Genomic DNA, 18,854 nt, shown 5'->3' with positions numbered 1-18,854 from the left:
GCACAATAGTTAAATCCCCTCAAGTTGTATATTTATACGTCTGTATATATTCTTCGTTCAAAGAAAGTGGCTCGCCGCTTTAAGAGTTAATTAACGTGAAATTCTACTTTTTCCATGTCAAGGCAAATAAAACCACATGTCCAAATTTCACATTTCGTGGCATTTCTGCCACTTTAGATATTTTGGTTATTTTTTGGTTGTGATAATTTCAAAACTAAAGCACCAGTACTTTACCGTTTGTCGCCGAAGAAACTTCTTGTCCCGACTGTGGCTTCTCCAATTTCTGTTACAAATCAGATCCTGCGGGGCTGCTTTTGTATCTGTTAGTTCAAACAATGAAGTAAAATTCAGCTGTTGGGCTGTCTGCCATAAATAATATTTGTATACGAATGGTCGCTGGTTATTAATTAGTTACAATATACAGAATCCTAACAACAAAAACAATGTCTCTCGTTTATTGAAGCACGAAATTCGTCATCGTCTTTTTAGAAATAATCCTACATTTACATCTCATCTTACTTTTTCAATTTTTTTTTGCATTGCGAGCAAACTTTACGCGTTCCAATAAAATAAAACTGTGGGAACAAGGCAAAGCTGAAATAAGCGAATGCTTACGTCTTCGCACCTTTAAAGTAAGGTGTCAGACAATTGTTAAAAAAGAATATTATGAGAAAGGAAATTTTGAGTTCAATCATTGAATATTGTTATGTTAAAGAAGAAAAACAACCTTTATTTCAATTTTAACGAAACAGAAACTGATTTTTCAGCTTTAAAATTTACACGAAAAGTTAGTCTAGACTGAAATCCCACTTATTTTTTAATCAGCAAGGACGTCTTTTCACATTGTTTTGCGAGAACAACACACTAATTAAATCTACGAGATACGTGATTCACAGTTCATGGGCGGTTTGCAAATTTATTATTTCAAATTATTATTTTTTTCGACATCAAGTTCATGATGTGGCATACTGTTAGCTTTGTATTCGTGGTTAGTTCCATAAAAAGGCTCCTTGTTCGCCTAAAGTTTTATAGAACCCCAAACAACGGCTCAGTAATAAATTAAAATGGTTCTCCATTTAAGTAATTTGAAAATCAAAATGTTTTGATAGAAGCGAACATTTAAACCCATGTTGATTTGTATTTTAGCATTTCGCTTAGTAAGACTAAGTAAAAAGTCCAAAAAAAGGACAATTTCAAACCGCCTTGTTTTGATTTTCAATTCAACATTCATGAGAAAAAAATGTTAACTAACAATTTTGCAGAATATTTCTAACCACATCGTACCTACCTGGCGTATCAATGATTTCGGTTTGTTCCAACTCGCAATTTAACTAAAATTAAAATGTTTTTCTCCGACATAAATAAATGTAAAGGCGTTTAGTGCACTTGATCTGTGCGGAGGACTTTTCTAGAGGAAATTACCCTGCATTATTGACACACGAAACAAATACTCGGCTTTGAAAAGAGAAAGATCTTAAAGCGGCCGTATTCATATTAAAATGAGCAAAAAAAAAACACATCGCTGTCTCGTTGCAGATTTTGTACGAATTCAAGTTAATTAACAGCCTTGTGATTCCGCTTATTTTAGTTTGCTGTTGTAATTACAGACCAAGCACCTTTTCCTGCATTTCGCAATCGTCACAGCTAAGGGGCGAGATTTAAACAAAGCACACAATTAAAAAGACCCTTTCTTTTACTATATTAGAGACTCCGCAAATTGTCGCGATACTAACATTCTTGTTTTAAAGTTTCTTTCCGTCTGGTAAAAAGTTTTATACCGCAATCTTACGCATCTTACAAATGTAAAATGTGTGCTTACAGATGTAAACCCCCCCCCCCCCCCCCCCCCCCAATTGATCTTAGTTTTATTTTTTTAAGTTAAGATCTTAAGGATTAGAAAAGAAAATTAAATAGGAACTTAAGATTACGAAATTACGAAATAAAATCTCGGCTCCAAGGCTTTGTTAAGCAGCTATTACGTACGTCTTCTGTGCAACACGGTATTTAGACAGTAATGAGTAAAATACGTGACCTCTTAAAAAAAAATCTTAATTAGATTTTTCCTGTAAAAATCAGTCTAGTTCTAGCTTTGTTACAATAATGTACAAATGAATTTTCTCGGCTACGCGAAAAGACACTTTAATGGATAACAGGTCGGTGTCACTTCTGCAATCGCATTACAAGTTAATGAAAATCATGACCAATCATGTATGTGGCGTTCCAACTTAACATTTAAAACTTCCATTTTCTTTAGATTATACCAGTAATGTAAATCAGTAAATGATATATTTTCGGCTAAGTTCATGCAGCAAGCACGTTTTTAACCGAGTACTCCCACTTTCCAACGACCGTTGACGTTTTCACTTCCGATTCTTTGTGAAGAAGTGTACCGTATTTATCTCTTCGACCTTCTAGCCTCGACTCTTGTTATCGACACGATAAATCGTTAATTGGTCCTGGTGTCGTACAATTCAGGGAGTAATCGTGCTAGTAATTTCGAAATCTTCGAATTTACTCGCCAGGTTACTCACTGAATTATACTCAACTCGGTCCAATTGGACATTCCAATTTTTTTCTTGGAGATTTCAGTGATTACACCTATCCCTTCATTTCCGTGATGCATCGAAGAATGAGGTTTATTTCTTGGAAATTTATTTCCTTAAATATGCTTAAATACGTGCTTTCTTTCTTTCTTTCTGAAATATAACGCCATTTTTAAATAATTTAGTTTTTTCCTTATGTGTAAAGAAGGATCGAATTATTCATTGCACATTTTTTTTTAAAAAAATGTAAAGAAAAACGTTGAACCTTTTATTTCAAAAAAGTATTATTTGGTTGCATGTTGTTCAGTTCTATTTCATAAAACCCTAACAGGGTTCTATCTTGGGTATTTGAGGGGTAGAAGCTTACCCCTTAAGTGCCCAGCTTACCCCCAAAAATATTGTTATCATGACAGTATAAGTAACTATATTGCAAAATTCATCCAGACGCGACGAGCTCAGTGCAAAGGAAGTAAATTTTCCCTGTCTAAGGACTAGGAAGCTTCAACCCCAAACATTTCTTCTCCCCCAAACGATAAATCCAAATAGAACCCTGCCTAAACACAGACTGAGATTTAAATCGATCGATTGATTGATTGATTGATTGATTGATTGATTGAGTGGGTGATTGATTGATAGAGTGAGTGAGTGAGTGGGTGATTGATAGATAGATTGATTGATTGATTGATTGATTGATTGATTGATTGATTGATTGATTCATTGATTCATTCATTCATTCATTCATTCATTCATTCATTCATTGCAAATGGGAATACCAATAAAGTTGTTATATTCGCATCGTATTGTTTCTCGAGCTAAAAACATTTTTCCTGTGAATGCAGACTAACGTTATTTCATAGAGTGGCTTTTCAAGATTTTCAGATTTGGCCGAAACAAAACATACAGGATCAACGCCATAAACAACTCGAGGCACATACTGTGCAACCGGTGCAAAGCGCAGGAAACCATTCAACCAGTTCCAAGCGCGGAAGAAAAGTGTTTTTTTTTTTTACCGTATGCATGGTTTTGTTGTTGTTCCTGTTTGGTTTAACAGTATGTTTTGATGGTTAGAACATGTTGCTTGTCTTTTTAAGCAGTTAAGCCAACACATATTTCCTTCCATTATTCAGTTAAAGACCTCTCTATGAAATCTAAAAGATGCAATTAACTATTTATTTTCTTGAATTGCCCCTCTCCTTTAGGTCAAGTGTAGCGAGCAAGCGTTTGCTTGGATTATGCACAACACGAACAGAGCCGACCGTAAAAGGTTTAGCAGTAAATATAAATCAGGTATGAAGCAGGAATTATAAGTAATTCTGTAGTTTAGATAGCCTAGAAATGAAGGCTGCCGTTAATGTTTCATATGTTTTAAGCGCAGAACTCTAAGATTTAAAACAAACAAACAAACAAACGCTATTTCGAAGTCGGCTGTTTCGAACTTCTTGTTTTCCTGAGAATTTTTCATGTCCTTTCAATTACGACCTTCCACTTTTCAAATGTAGTCGTGGTGTGGCCAAGGAGTTGACCTCAGGCCACTAAGAGCAAATCCAGCCAGTTACAGAATGTAGGTCTTGAACTTTGGGGCTCCAAAGCCTTTTCCAAAAGTATACTCCTGTTAATTTTAATAAACACTCGGGGTCACGTGTGGCATGTTTTTTTGGTGAACTTTTGGACGCAAATGTAAAATACATTTGAGAGGTTTGCGTCTTAGGGACAGACCATTAGAAAAGTGATGGGGGGGGGGGGGGAAAACAAAAAAAAATCTGCAAGCCAAAATGGTAAGAAAAAAAAATCGTGCAAAGGGGAAGGCAAGAAAATCGTGCAGAGGAAAGGTCCTATAATACCTCCTGCTATCATTTAACACTTGATGATATCTATTTTTCGAGAATATGGGAGAACGGATGCATTTCCGAGCCTGAAGTTCATCTGGGGGCATCCCCCACCCCCCTAGATGGAGTGATCATAACACCTTTAGCTCGTCTCTTAGCCTGCTTGTGCTTACCAGTACTCATTTCTCAAAGATTGCAAACATGAATGGTCTTATCTCTCCTGGAGCGTCGGAAGGATCCACGTCCGGATGGAGAGCAGCAACGCTGTCACATCCAAATCTTCTTTGATCCCCGAACGCCCCTTAGTTTTCCCACGACTTACAAAAATATGAAAAATAATCATTATACGAAGTGATCGAGAAACTCACCTGCTTTGGTGTGTTAAGAAGCGAAAGAAGATGTGTATTTTCTATGAAATACATATGAATTACAGTGTCCATTAGGGACAATTATGGTGGCGTATGATTGGCATCGAACTTTAAAAGCTGATATCAAGTCAAAACCTCTAATCCATTACAGACAATCAAAAAGACTTTTTCCTTATTAACTATTTTTTGTAGAAAGAGGATGGATCATGTAATTTCCAACCCTCGACCAGGGGTGGGTGTTTTGAGCTAGAGGAAGGGGTGGGTCTCCACTTTTCCAAGCACCGCCCTTTGCCCCCCCCCCCCCCCTCCCCGCCCTCGGTACTTCTTGACAGTCCCTAAAGGATGAAGTCAATGAAAAACAGCACTTTTAAAATATTTAAAAAATAATCAACAAAGCAACATTTGTCAAAAAACATGGTATAAAGTAACAAAAATGGCATTGTCTGAAGAAAAACATTTGTTTAAAAAAATTCGAGCAGAGGGTTTCGCCCGGAAAAAAATTCATGCACAAGAAAGGAAGAAAAAAAACCCGGGGGGGGGGGGGGGCACTCAAAAAAGTTTTATGCGGGGAGGCTCCGCCCCAAGCTCTTACCCCTTACCCTTTTATATACCACTTTCATTGAAATTGTACCCCTTTCGTATACCTTTTACTGAAAAAAGGTACTCCTTTCATATACCTAAATGACTTGGCATATACTTAGAACAGGACGTTTTCTTGTCATTTTCATGTTGTGCGTTATAAATTAAAATAATACAGCCATAAAGTGCGTCTGTCCGAAATATTTTAATTCAAGGCCCTTAAAAAACCTAAATGACGGATTTACATACCCTTTCATATACCTAAACTTGTGAAATCCCTACCCTTTTATATACCTGAAGCCTGAAAAAGGTACCCCTTTCGGGCGGAGCCTCCCCGTATAGGCCACTATATGGAGTACCCCCCCTAGGGCTTTCCACAAGTTGCTCGAGATTTCCCAAAAAGTTGCCCATTATTTCTCAAAAAGTTGCTCAAAAGTTGCTCCAAAAATCCAAAAAAGTTGCTTCTGATAATAAAATTGCTCAAAAGTTGCTCCAAAATCCAAAAAGTTGCTTCTGATAATAAAAGTTGCTCAAAAGTTGCTCCAAAAATCCAAAAAAGTTGCTTCTGATAATAAAAGTTGCTCGAAAGTTGCTCCAAAAATCCAAAACGCTGCATCTAATGAAGAAGAATTTCTCTAAATATATGCTAATTTCCCTTTGAGGGTTAGATTTCTAAGCAGTTTATGCAATTTTACAGCAAAAGAAGTATCTAAATAATATATTAAGGGGAACATTTGTTAAATAACAAGGATTTCTTTAACTGAGAAAAATCGTGAAGATATCGATGACGTCGTGTTTGATGACGAGTTTTGTAATGTTTTAATGCAGGATGAGCCGAAAGTTGAAACGTCTTCAGATGTTTCTCGAAAATCTTCGGCGAACTTGTAAATCTTCGGAAACGTTCGTATTGCCTTTGAACAACACTCGGATAATCTTCGGAGATCTTCGGTCTGGAAATTGTTCAAAATGCAACAAGTTGCTCGAGACGGAAAAAGTTGCCCGAAGGGGAAAAAGTTGCTCGAAACATGAAAAGTTGCCAAAAAGTTGCCGAGCAACTTGTGGAAAGCCCTAACCCCCCCCCCCCCCCCGGGCAAATTAAGTCCATCAGTAACCACGTTACCGGGTAGGGCCGAGACATTTTACAAAATATTATAATTCCTGTTATTCCTACAAGCTACTCCTTGGTAAGTCTAAGGTAGTTATTGTGAAACAGCATTTCTGTATCTTGCGTGCTTTAATAATTCCAAATCCTCTTCCTACGTCTAAAAAGGAAGAAGATTTGTACCCCGGGGGGGGGGCACTCCCTACAGAGCTTTGGTTGTGCCGCTGTGAGGGTTGGTTTTCGCAGTTTGTCTGGGATGGGTATGAAACGGGTTGGTCTGGGGTAGCATTTGCCGGGAAACCGATCGACGGTATGACGAATATAGTCCGCTCGGAGGAGGGCTTTCCTAAACGTAAAAATCATCGCGGCATCGTTGTTCACGATGGTTTTCCATTAAAACACTGATAATGATACAGTTCTAACAAAATGCAAGTCTGGGATAGGGTAGGGATTTTCAGTGTCTAGTCTAGTATGGGTTGCAAATCAGCTGAACATGGTCTGGTATGGGTAGGGCTTCATTCCCAGCGGCACACCCCCACCCAAAAATATACCGGGTGCCCCCCCCCCCCCCCCGGGATTTGTACATCTACCAAACTACAACATCTGTCTTGTGAGATCATGCAGTAATTTTCCCACTTAGCTTGTTTATTTCACAACGAACTTCTAATCGCTGAAAGTTTATGATCTGCTATCGGTTGAATTTGTTTGAATCAAATATGAAAATATAGTTGAGCATGTTTACCTGAGCGCAGACTTGCGACACGAGTTGACCACTGAACAAATGTCACTGAATTTTCTTGTCGGCGATCGATGTTCCCTCATTCGATGTAGAAGGTCAAGTCTAGATCAGTGTAGGGTTCTTGCGAAGACACATGCTGTTAATTCATTTTCTCAGCTACCGAAATACGAAGTAGAAAAGTCTGATTCGAATCTGATGACTAAACTATAATTCTATAATCCTCGCCCATTGTTTATCCGACATAAACTTGCGCAGATCACCAATTTCTTGCGTAAGTTTGCAGTTGTCATTTGCCGATCATCTCTCTATGATTAGTGGTTTCCCGCTGTCACGAGCAATTAGTCCATTTACTCTCGTTTAACACCATCTTGGCTAGTCAAATGTCTGGAGTGAACCCAGATGGCCGTGCATGTCAATTCTTCAGTACTTACACGGAAAAGCGTTTACAGAAATAAGCCAGAAATCAGATGGCGGTTTGAGAGGAATGCCACAAATTTTCACATAGCTGACTACATGACAAGAAAAGTAGGTACGTTTTATAATAAGAAAATAATTTTCGGCAACATGTGACTAGAACTTTATCAGTTTCTTTTTTAACGTGAAAGGAAGTGTATAATTGTGATGTTTGTAATCCCAATTTCAGTTCTTTCAAATCTTTTAAACCTTAACCAGCCATGTTCTTATATGTGGTTTATCTGAATCGTCGTTTGCGTGCTTTCTACCGTAGCAGACTGTTATTTGGAGATTTTCTTCGATGTAAGATGCTTGGTTTATCTCTTAAATTCGTAAATTCGCGAGAGTAATTTGCCCTTACAATATCGATACATTACCATGCAAGTGGGGGGGGGGGGGGGGGGGGGGGGGGGGGGGGGGGGGGGGGGGGGGGGGGGGGGGGGGGGGGGGGGGGGGGGAGAAGAAGGGGGGGGAGAGGGGGAAAAAAAAAAAAAAAAAAAAAAAAAAATAAAAAAAAAAAGAAAAAGAAAAAAAAAAAAAAAAAAAAAAAAAAAAAAAAAGGGGGGGGGGGGGGGGGAAAAGGAAAAAGAAAGGGGGGAAAAAAGGAAGGGGGGGGGAGGGGGAAAAAACCCCCCCCCCCCCCCCCCCAACACATGCAAGGCCATGCAAGGCAAAGCAACATGCAAGCAGACAGGAAATGATAAAGAAAACCAATTGTCTTGATCTATGACGAAATTCATTAAAACTAACAATAAATTGAATGTGTGGAAATTTACACTGTTGCATCATTTACAGGCGTTTACATGCGTAAACAAATTAGAGAAAATCTAAGTATAGCCACAGGAGGCCATACTTAGAGAGGATGAATGAAATATAAATCGTACCTGCTTTTGTCGCGTCTTTTGTTTTGACGCGGCCATTTTGAATTTTTAATAAGCGAGCTGCTGATAGGACGTCGGAGGTATGGAATCGAAAAGGTATGGGGTCTGGGACTGCGGAAAAGATTCGAAATCAATTCTCGGGACCATATCCGATTGCTCTACGAGATTAATATAGTGACAAGTCAATTTACTATAAAGAGTTCCGAGCGCTTTCCGAAGCATGATTTCTCGGTTCCAGGCCTCGCACCAGCTGACTGCTTATAATTTTTTTCGGGTCCAAGCCTTCTAACAGTAGACCGCGTATTTCAAATTCAAAATGGCCGCTTCAAAACATGAGACGCGTCAATATAATAGCAGGTAAAATGTATCTATTATTCATCCTCTTATCTGATGTAAGGGCCCCCGTGTATGGCTGGCTTCTGCGTAAACTAAAAAAGCTTGAACGTGATTTACTACATGTTTCACTGTTTGTGTGTTCGTTTGTTTGCATAAACGCGGTCGATGCATTCTTGTGGGCGAGCAAAAGCGAGACCGCAGACTAATCTTGACAGGAGGACAACGCTTGATATGAACGTTTTCTCAGACTTCCAACTGGTATATAATTGGAGTGTGAAGTCATGAAAGTGTACGCTAAATGCCGTGTAGGATCTGCAGTTTAGTGTGAAGACTGACGAGAAACTGGAGAATTATATCAGAAAATTGCAAAAGCTAAGCCAAATTAAATGGGTCTAGCAGTAATATTCCTCTCGAACTTCCTAACCTATGGTTACTAGTAGGTTCTTGTAGAAAGGTTGTCTTTCAGAAGCCGGTAAAAGCTAACACGACCGAAGGCCAAGGCGGAAAGGTATTATGAGTAGTGCTGTAGTGGTAGTTCACCGTTGTTTTATCGAAGTTTGTCGTATACCTCGAAACTTTGTATTAAGTTGACTTGTTTAATCTGGTTCGTTCTACTGTACAATAAACATTCTTGTCGCAAAATCTACAAGAAAACGTCGTATAACGCGATCTCCACTTGAATTTCGAAAAAGGACTTATCGAAGTCTAATGTACATTCGATTATATTACAATGTTCGCGTGTCAATCACTGAAACTAACTGTAACAAACTAAGTGTCTCGAACTCGTTACACGATATCGAAATTGTTCTCGTGAGGCAGCGTCTCCGTGTTTGTGGCAAAGTTTACGGTGTTATATCAGCACTATATCCTAAAACATCTCTCATAAACATTTCCAGCCACCGCAGTCTTCCCTAAAGAGGTAATGTATTGCATGTTCTGGGAATTTATTAAAACTTATATTCCAAACAACCTTTCAGTGTTTTCGACAGACGTCCTCAGAACAGCTGTGTACAGCTGTATTACGTTCGTAAAAAGACATAACATTGAAAAATCCACACAAAAAATCATGCTAAAGATTTCGAACTCTTCGCGGGTGAGTTCCAACCATCCTCGTAAATTCATATACCTACTCCTATAGACGTGTAATTTTGTTACGCTTGGTCAAGCCACGGTTAGGGCGAGGCAAAACCGAGTCCGTTGCGTTGATGAAGCAAACTAGTTACGTATCAGGTATTTATTTATTTTACCTAAACTCGGTTCAATTTTTGCCCTGAACAACATTTTCCTTGACATAAGGGGTAGCACACAGGGGTTTCTCGTCTATGTCGATAGGGTTTTGTCTTTGTTTCTCATTGACTAGTAACTCTTTATGGTTAAAAAATGAACTGTTCAGAATTTATCTTACCTTTAAGCCCCGGCTAAACGTTCAAGCATTTTCATCCGACGTACTTGAAACAAGGAGAGTCTACGTGACTCTTTGGACATGTTAGCAATGATGTTATGACATGCAGGCGCAACAGAAACAAACAAGTCAGAAAAATGCCGTTTGTGAAAAGTCTGTGATTGGCTTCCTTTCCCCACTCGCCCAAGCTTTGTTTGCTAGACGATCACACATCTGCTCGTAACGCAAAAATGTCGGATAAAATATTTCAACTAGATCAGGCATTTGAAAATCATTTGAATGCAAAGTTATATTTTGTAACAAGGCACGAAAACGCTGGCGTTTACCTTTTAAAAAGTGAGTCTGGTATGCCCATGTTTTTAAGTCCCACTCGTTCTTTGAAATATGTTGAAAAGGTATTACGACAGTTTAAGGTCTAACAATGCTTGTGGACTATCTTCAAATAAATCTAACAAAAGTGCAATGCGGTGATTCCTAGATTTGCGATTGCGAGTTTTTCATCTTTGGTTACGAACACCAGAACACAAAAACACATTTTGCACCTTTTTTCTCGGCGTATCCATCCGTTCGGTTCGGCCCAATCGCCCAATCGTTCTTGGGTTCGTCCTCACTTTTGGTCTTCTCGCGTTCGATTCCAGCCGACATCGACATCGCGTTCGATCCGACAGTCGACTCCCTCGCGTCGTTCCTCCTTGTCCATTTTGTGGTCCCTCCTCCTATTTTCTCTGATTTCTTTCGACGGTTCCGCATCTCGGATGTCGTGTGTTCGAGTCATGTTCGTCCTCACGCAGATGTGATTGTGGCCCTCGTGGTTCTTGGGTTCGATGTTTGGTCGTGTTCGGATACGGGGTTTTTTTCTATAATAATTTTTTTATAAGAATATCGAGGCTGAAATTTGCGAAACTTTAAGAATATTTTAAGAATAAACCCGAGGCAGAGATTTTGAAAAGAATATAACTTTGTGTGTTGAAAATTTGTAAATACAATACAATTCATTATATGTTTTTAACTAAACCACACAAAGTTCTTCCTTTCTCTAAACCATATAAACGGCAGAACTAGCCAATAAAACGGTAAAAACCTATACTAGCTAAATGTTCGATGCCAATGACAGTTTGATGAACGGTACATGTAATAGATATATATGTATGGTATACGGAAATGTCGAAAGAATATTCACAAGAATATTTTCAGCCTAACGGCATCGGCAAAAAAATAAGAATGTTCAGCGCTGGCCGGAAAAAACAATTTTCTTATAGAAAAAGAAGGGTATAGATTATTTTCAGTTTAAATTTACTGTATTGATGAGAAAGTAATTTTAGTGTTATCTAGCTTTTGAAAGGCAACGAATTCAAATAAATTTTATATTGGTTTCTTCCGTGGGAATGTTATGTTTTCTCTTTCTATCTTTATTAAAACGAAAGGTTTATTTAACCGTATTACCGCGTAATGTGATAATATTAAATGTGGTTACGAGAATTCTTTGGTGATAAAATTCGAATTAAAACAAAACCACAATAAGTTTCAACGTTACTTAGTTTTAAACAAAAGAAGCTTTTGTTTTCAATTGTGTAACATATTATCGTGCGCTAAATAGAGAAGTTGTAAGCTTTCACATGCAATAAACCAATGTAGTTCTATGAATTTCTTCAAACCTAACTACTTAACGGTTATAAGGACTCAGTCTCTGTTCTATCTTTGATTTTTCAGTGGATAACGAAATAAAAATAGTGTACATGTATTAGGTGTCAAACCGTGAAATCAAATGATTTTGTTATACACTAACGCAGTAAAAACACGAAAGATTCTTTAATAATGACAACCGTTTTCTTTTTTCAACTTTTTTAAAATCATTTTCCTTCTGATATTGTCAGACGTTAAAAAAGTTTTTAAGCAGAAGAAATTCATGTACGTCAATGAAAGTGTTTGGTACATTTGAAATGTTTACGCAACTGAATCATTTTTCCTCTTCTAACGAGATTCTGGAAAAATATTTTTCATTAATTCTGTCAAATTTATTAGGTACAGTGGTTAGATTAACGTTCTTAAGTAATAATCTTTTAATAACGCGAAATTGCGTTTATTTATTGCATCAAGAAATTTTGTGATGCATGATTCGTGAAGTGACAGTAACATTGGGCTCTTTAAATAAAATTCTTCAAGTAAAACAGATTTCAAACAATTTCCCATTTTTTTGTAGAACGTGCAATGGAAATGAAACTGACACGTTATTGACTTACGTAATCCTCAAAATGAATATTGCAGTTTTAATACAACTTTGAATGAAAACGTTAGATTGTTCAAAATAATTAAATGCCAAGACAATGATAAAGTTAAAATATCAAATCATGACTTGAATATTTTTATTTCTTGAAGAATGCAAGTTCTATAAGGGCATATATTAGTTCACATCTATAGCGCCAATGTTTCATTAAAATATATATTTATATATTTCTCAAGACTTTACAGGAACCTTACGTAAACAAACGAACTTTGTTTCGCAGTTAAGTCGTTTCTGTGCAATTTTAACTTGAAGGGGCCACTTTCAAAATGTCTACGACACAATCGATTTGCGTGTTATTTTAAGTTAAACTACCATGGCCAAAGAAAAAGAGTATTTACAATCGATTCTTTTTAGCGAAAGAGGTGATAATTGACTTATTTCCTCGTTTTTGTTAATTAATATAAAACTAAATGGACATAGTGGATATGGCATCAGTGTGCTAACCTCAGTCATCTTCGCTGAACACAGTAAATGTATTTTTCGTTAGCGCGAAAATCAAAATTCCAACTTACTGACTGCTTCCTCGTTAACCAAGGCTGAATAGTCTAAAACCCCATTTACATACGCCGCCAAAGTGGTAAGGTTGTCGCTTTTCACCCATGCTTCGCCGATTTTTTAGAAAAAAAAAAGGACAACATATAACCCGATTCTCAAATGGTGTATGGTCGCTCGCTGTCACGAAGCGATGACCTCAGACCATCTAAAAATCAAGCTACATAACGTTTGTACGTGGTCCCAAAACCAAAAAATTGGCGAGGCAAGGCAAACGAAAACATCGCCAAGAGAGGCTTAAGCAGCTCACATGACACAATTCTCGCTTGCCTTGCCAAGATTGAAAATTACCCTTGCAAATCATCTTAGTTTCTTTTCACATTTAAGTTTCACAGACCGTGACTAAATTTAAAAGTTTCTGTACGCAATATAAAAATTGCCAAATCTAAACTATAACTATTAGTGAAAATCTGTCTTTTACTTTTTTCTTTTCGTTAGTTTTTCCCCCTAAAATGGCTGCGTACATGTAACTACATGTAACTAATTCAAGGCATTTTTTACTCAAACTTACCTTCGCCTTCTTCCGATCGTTCCTTGCAACGTTTACTGGGAGAAAATCAACTTCATTTAAATACCTTTCTTTGTGGTTTTAAACCATTCATTTCGTGTTCATCCAAGCAGATTTGAAGACGAGATATCATCCATTTTATATCTCTACCGCTGACGTTATTTTGACGAGCCGCTAAAATTATTTTGACGAATTCATTAACGTGGAAATCCATTGGAAATCCTCTAGGAAACATTTTAGTGTCTTCTGCTTTGATTAAATGACAAAATTCAGTCGGTTTTACCTTTCAGGATTTCAATAAGATATAGTTAAATACTGACTTATACAGCGGATCATTGTTTTTTTTAAGGAACAATTATCAGTGTGCTCATTAAATACGGTATATCTAACCGAAATTTCATTTGCAATGGTATAAAACTGTAAAATCTGTCCTCAATTATGACGGTTTATTTGAAAGTCTTTAACTCTGTCGGACGTTTCTAAATTATTGTTATTGATATTATTTAAATGATCCAAGCCGAAAGTGCTTCGTTAAGAAGTAGCACTTTACTTTTGTGCTTTGCTTTGCCGTTATGTTGTTTGATTTTTGCCACAAGCATGAATCCCGTTTAAATAACATTTATCATAATATCAGGCCGATAGTGGTAACTGTTAATACATCGAGGTCTTACAATGCATGGTAGAAAATGGATTTTTTTAACTGGTTTTTAACCGGTACATACAACCTCTTCATAAATAAAAAAAATGCTCAGTGGTGAAAATATCAGTTTTATGGTTGCTTTAAAAATGTCTCTTTGTAATTTTATAGCGTTTGAATTATTTAACTTGACGTTTGTGTCCTATTCAATGTATCTGGAGTGTAAATAATTTACATAGGCTTCCTCTCCTCTTGAAATAGCAAAGCGCGCGAGTGACGTTATGACTGAGACAAGACTCAGACAAACAAACGGGAATTGCAGACGTTTTTCCTAAAACATTTCTTCCTTAAACACTTTTATAAAACGAAAACTAGATTCCTTTTATTTTATATTTATGGGGGGTATAATCATTTGCATTTTATTTTTAGACCTCGTGCTCTTCGCCATTACAAGTTAGGATACGTAACTAGGCTCACGAATTTGACTTCTGTCAAAACAGATTTTTGTGCCTTTTTTATGGCTTATGGCAAGGCTCCGCGATAGCGCAGCAGATCGCTTTTCCCATAACTGTTTTTAAACCAATCAAGGCTTATATTACCCTGGGTACCAGAGGAGATGACCGACACCGGAAACGCGCAAGAAAACCTCTGGCACTCCAGGGTAGGCTTACATGAAGTAGGTAATGTTGGCGTTGTGACCGCTGTAACTTGAGCCTTCTACAACAGCATTGAATCACACAGCGGTCAAACGCAAAAAATGACGTCACCTCCTGTCTTCGCCGCCTCGAACTTTTGACTCGAAAGTCGGCAAACTTTTGCAAGAAATTGTTAAAGAAATAGTACGGTGAAAGAACAGTTCAAGCTGGGACGCTCCGTGGAGATAAATTATCGAATTTCCAATCCAATAGCGGCGTATAAACCTTAACTTTCCAGGGACGGCGTTAACTTTTGGCTTTAAATCGAAAGTTTTCGGAAAATTTAAGACTTTGTATGGATAATTTTGGCGGGAATTGCACAGTAACTGCGCACGCGCGCTGCGTTTGACCGCTGTGTGGCATTGAATATTCCGAGCCCGCTCTGCAGGCGTTTCTTGGCAAGCAATCGCTGAATACGCGCGTAAGTTCGCAGATGAACGGGAGGACTTGAGCGAATTAGAAAGTATAAGGAAGCAAAAAGTGGAAGTAGAAATTAAAGGAAGATGTTTTTCACGTCTCTTTCCCAATCTCCCCTGCCCTCCGTTTTAAGGTTCACCCTATTTCTCGTTCCTCTATGACTGATACAAACAAGTAAATGGAATTTACGATCGCTCACCAAATGGCTAACTATACACTGCGGAGATTCTTACGTGGTTAATAGAATATCTCAGCCCCATACAAGCGTTCTACATTGAAATCTTTTTCCATTTTACCATGCAGATTATTACCAAAACGGCAAAGCTAGTTATTACAATTTGCAGCAGCCCGGTATATTACAAATATTCTAAGCGTGTTACTCACAATTTGCTATAGGTGGGTTATGACAAAACGCGATTACAATGCTATTCTTCGTGATTACGATTCTACTGTACACAGGGAAAACTTTTAAAACTACTTCCAAGACATTACTCTGGTACAGTTGATTCTCGAGATTTCGGCTCAGGCAGTTGAGTTCCGCGTGTACCCATTACGGCCTGGCTTGAGATTTCAACAAGCCCAGCAATGCACTGATGCACATTACTGACCAGTGTAGTAACATTTCCGTGTTCTACTTTAAAAGGTGAGAGAACATTGCACAACTTTGATGTCAAGAAAATCCAGTTCTGCGTTATTTTTGATGCAATGAATGAATGTTGTTTTTACCTCGTGTCACGGCTTTATTACACTAAAGTATAATTGTTATCCTTCTTGTGGCAGTGTTTTGGCAGGGAGGGTCGTTTCCACGTGCACTAGAAATACATGTATAGCATAAACACCGATTTGAAGAACATGTAAGTAGATAGAATCTTCATCTTTAAAACGCAGTTGTGTCGTTTATCCAAACATCCCAAAATTACCGGGTTCTTTTAATTGTCAACTTTTAACAATTTTCCTACATAATTGACATTACTCGCATACTATGCTTTGAAAATCCCGCAGCAAGAGACTATTTTCTCTTTCCCGCAGTTATGCGAACGTATCCAGCCATTCTGCACGAAGCCGTATGATGATAGGCTGTTATGCTTCCGGCATACCAGACCAAGTCAACTTCTCAATCGAATTGACAAGTATTCAATTTGTGCCCACGCAGACCACAAATGACAATACAGATAGTTGGCCCCTGAAGTCGTGCTGAAAATTCATATTCAGCATGCTGGGTCGCCACGATATTCTCTGTCATAAGACGCATAAGATATCCGCCTTGCTTTTCAGAAAATCGTGTTTACCTTGACCTATCCGTTTCATTTGATTGCTATTTGATTACTTTCAAATGACTTCTTTTCTGTCTAATTGTTATAACAAAACAGTACCTATCCGTTGTCAGTTGCATTTTCCAACCATAACAGGATGTAAGAAGCCTAATCTAATAGCTGAGGAGAAACAAGAAAAATATGTTTCTCCTCTGAACGCTTCAGCCAGACCCCCACCCTACTGAGTACCGACCCCACCCTCTTTTTCTTGTGAAGTCAACCCAGGGAAGAGAGTGTCGTATTATAAGCAAGAGGACTCGACTTCAACTTTACATAGATCTCATGCAGGCCGTTGAATTTAGTTTTATACTACCCTTTTAATTACTCCCCAGGTTAACCTCTGCAGCAATTAAATCTATTTTTTAATTTTTTTTTTTTAATCGAGTGTACCTATTTCCTAGTTAGAGAGAGGCACTGTGAGAGTTAATTGACTTGCCTTTCCTAAAAAAAAAAACGGAAAAATTAAAAAAAAAAAAAATTTAAAAAAAAAAATATATATATTTTTTTTTCATACAACCGCCAAAAACAACAGAAAAAAAAAAACGGGAATCAAAATACCACCGAAAGCGTTGCATAACTATAGTAGCACAACACAGGGACTCTAAACAGCGCTCGACTACACGATTTAGTCATATAGAGAACCAATAAATAATTTTGAGTATTATAATCACACTTTGGACTGAGCCGTATCATCACTAACTCATCTCTCTTCTCCTCCAGCCTTCTGCAGAAGATCATGGTATGGTGACGTGCTGGCGTGGTAACTTATCTCTGCCTCTACCCGCCAATAAGGAAGTAGTGAAAAGACCACTTGTCGCAGTAGGTTAGATGGATGTATCCTCGATATTTTGGTAAGAGCAATGTTGTTCTCATCTACATTTACTGTTACCCACCGACCCAATAAAGACTTACTAAGAGAAAAGTCTTTTTGCCCCCACTTCAAGTCACTAGTCAGCCCCCCCCCCCCCCCCCCCCCCCACTTGGAAAATTGCTCCGCCGTCCCTGTTTACAGTGAACTCCTTCTAACTACAACAGTTTCTGTAGAATCAGGAGCCGTAATCGATTATGGCTCCTGTTTGAATCTAATAACTTTTCCTTCTAAGATGGGCACCGTCGGTACTAACACCAACTGTTCGATTTGAGAGGTGTCCGCCTTTATACAGGGGCCGGATAAATTGACATCAGTAATTCCGTCTGAATTAAGTGATCATTTGTTTGTTTGTTTGTTTGTTTGGATCTCTCATTCACGTACATACAAATTACAAGTGAAGTTAGGAACGTGTGTTTTACGTTTAGACTTCACTTCACTACGATACTTCGAATGTTGCAGGGTTTTGAAAGGGACCTTCATGTATAAAAATTTGCTAGTTTTTGTACTAAAATTGCTACCCTAAATCATGTATGTTGTGATATTTTGCAACATCTATTAGACAACTCTCAATCAAGGGTGTTTTTTCCTAAAAACACTTTGTGTTGGTGGACTGTTTTAAAGTGTCCGTTGTCCGTTTTAGAGAGGTTCCTTCTTCAGAAGAGTTAAAATTGTAATGACAGTACAGTGATTGTTTTGCATTCAGAGATCATGCAAGGATCCGTATTAGCGATGGTTCGTGCAAAGAAATTGACTATAGTGACTCCAGTTAAGTTCTGTTTGCTGAGCTCTATATTCGGTTCCTCATAGTTTTTTTTTCACAGCCAATCAGGTTCAAGCTCAAACCAATCCTGACGCGCCTACGCAAATTTTCCCGCGCTCTTCGGCAACAGCATTTTTAGTTAGAGACGTAAGATTTGTTTGGTCTAAAAACGTATAGGTGTTTCCTCATTTAAAGGAAAATATTAAAGGGCGTGATTCGTGATTGGGACCCCCCCCCCGCCCTTTACCACCCTGTCTCATGTAGCCGCGCCGGTGACTGTTCGTAACAGAACATATCGCCTAAAATAGCGTGATCCGACAGAACTGGAATTGTCTCAAGTTGCGTGACTGTCTGTAACAGATCACGAGGCACCAATGATAGCGTGTCGTCCACTAAATATCGTGACTCGTAGCATAATCGCCAAAAAATGTGACCATGTCCTAACAGAACGTAGCGTGACTGTTTGTGACAGAATCGAAGGCAAAAACCAAGGAATCTACGCACCCACAAGGCAAATAGAATAATGTTAGAATTAATAGAATGAAACTGATGACATGGCAGGCCTTGCTATTGAATAATTAATTATAA

General features: G+C 38.1%; 1 protein-coding gene and 1 long non-coding RNA gene across 5 annotated transcripts in view; one reads left to right on the top strand and one right to left on the bottom strand.

Annotated features, from left to right (window-relative positions):
* The window catches only part of LOC144649971 (putative G-protein coupled receptor No18), a 35,455-nt gene extending 21,650 nt beyond the window's left edge, over positions 1 to 13,805 (bottom strand). For 2 of the 4 annotated variants that reach the window (XM_078509582.1, XM_078509584.1), the window contains exons 1-2: positions 1,289 to 1,519; positions 235 to 320 (exon numbers count right to left, since the gene is read on the bottom strand). The gene's annotated coding sequence lies outside the window, so the exon portion shown is untranslated. Of the gene's footprint in view, positions 1 to 234; positions 321 to 1,288; positions 1,520 to 13,576 lie in introns of those variants that run through there. The other 2 variants (XM_078509583.1, XM_078509586.1) reach the window with 2 other exon arrangements.
* The window catches only part of LOC144650008 (uncharacterized), a 32,831-nt gene that overhangs the window by 421 nt on the left and 13,556 nt on the right, over positions 1 to 18,854 (top strand). The window contains exons 2-3 of the long non-coding RNA XR_013569994.1: positions 3,743 to 3,830; positions 17,356 to 17,486. This is a non-coding gene — a long non-coding RNA (uncharacterized LOC144650008). The remainder of the gene's footprint in view (positions 1 to 3,742; positions 3,831 to 17,355; positions 17,487 to 18,854) is intronic.

The sequence above is a fragment of the Oculina patagonica genome, chromosome 4 (genome assembly GCF_052425735.1).
Source record: "Oculina patagonica isolate OP01 chromosome 4, crgOcupat, whole genome shotgun sequence".
In the NCBI taxonomy this organism is placed as follows: Eukaryota; Metazoa; Cnidaria; class Anthozoa; order Scleractinia; family Oculinidae; genus Oculina; species Oculina patagonica.
This window is presented reverse-complemented; position numbering and strand designations above follow the sequence as displayed.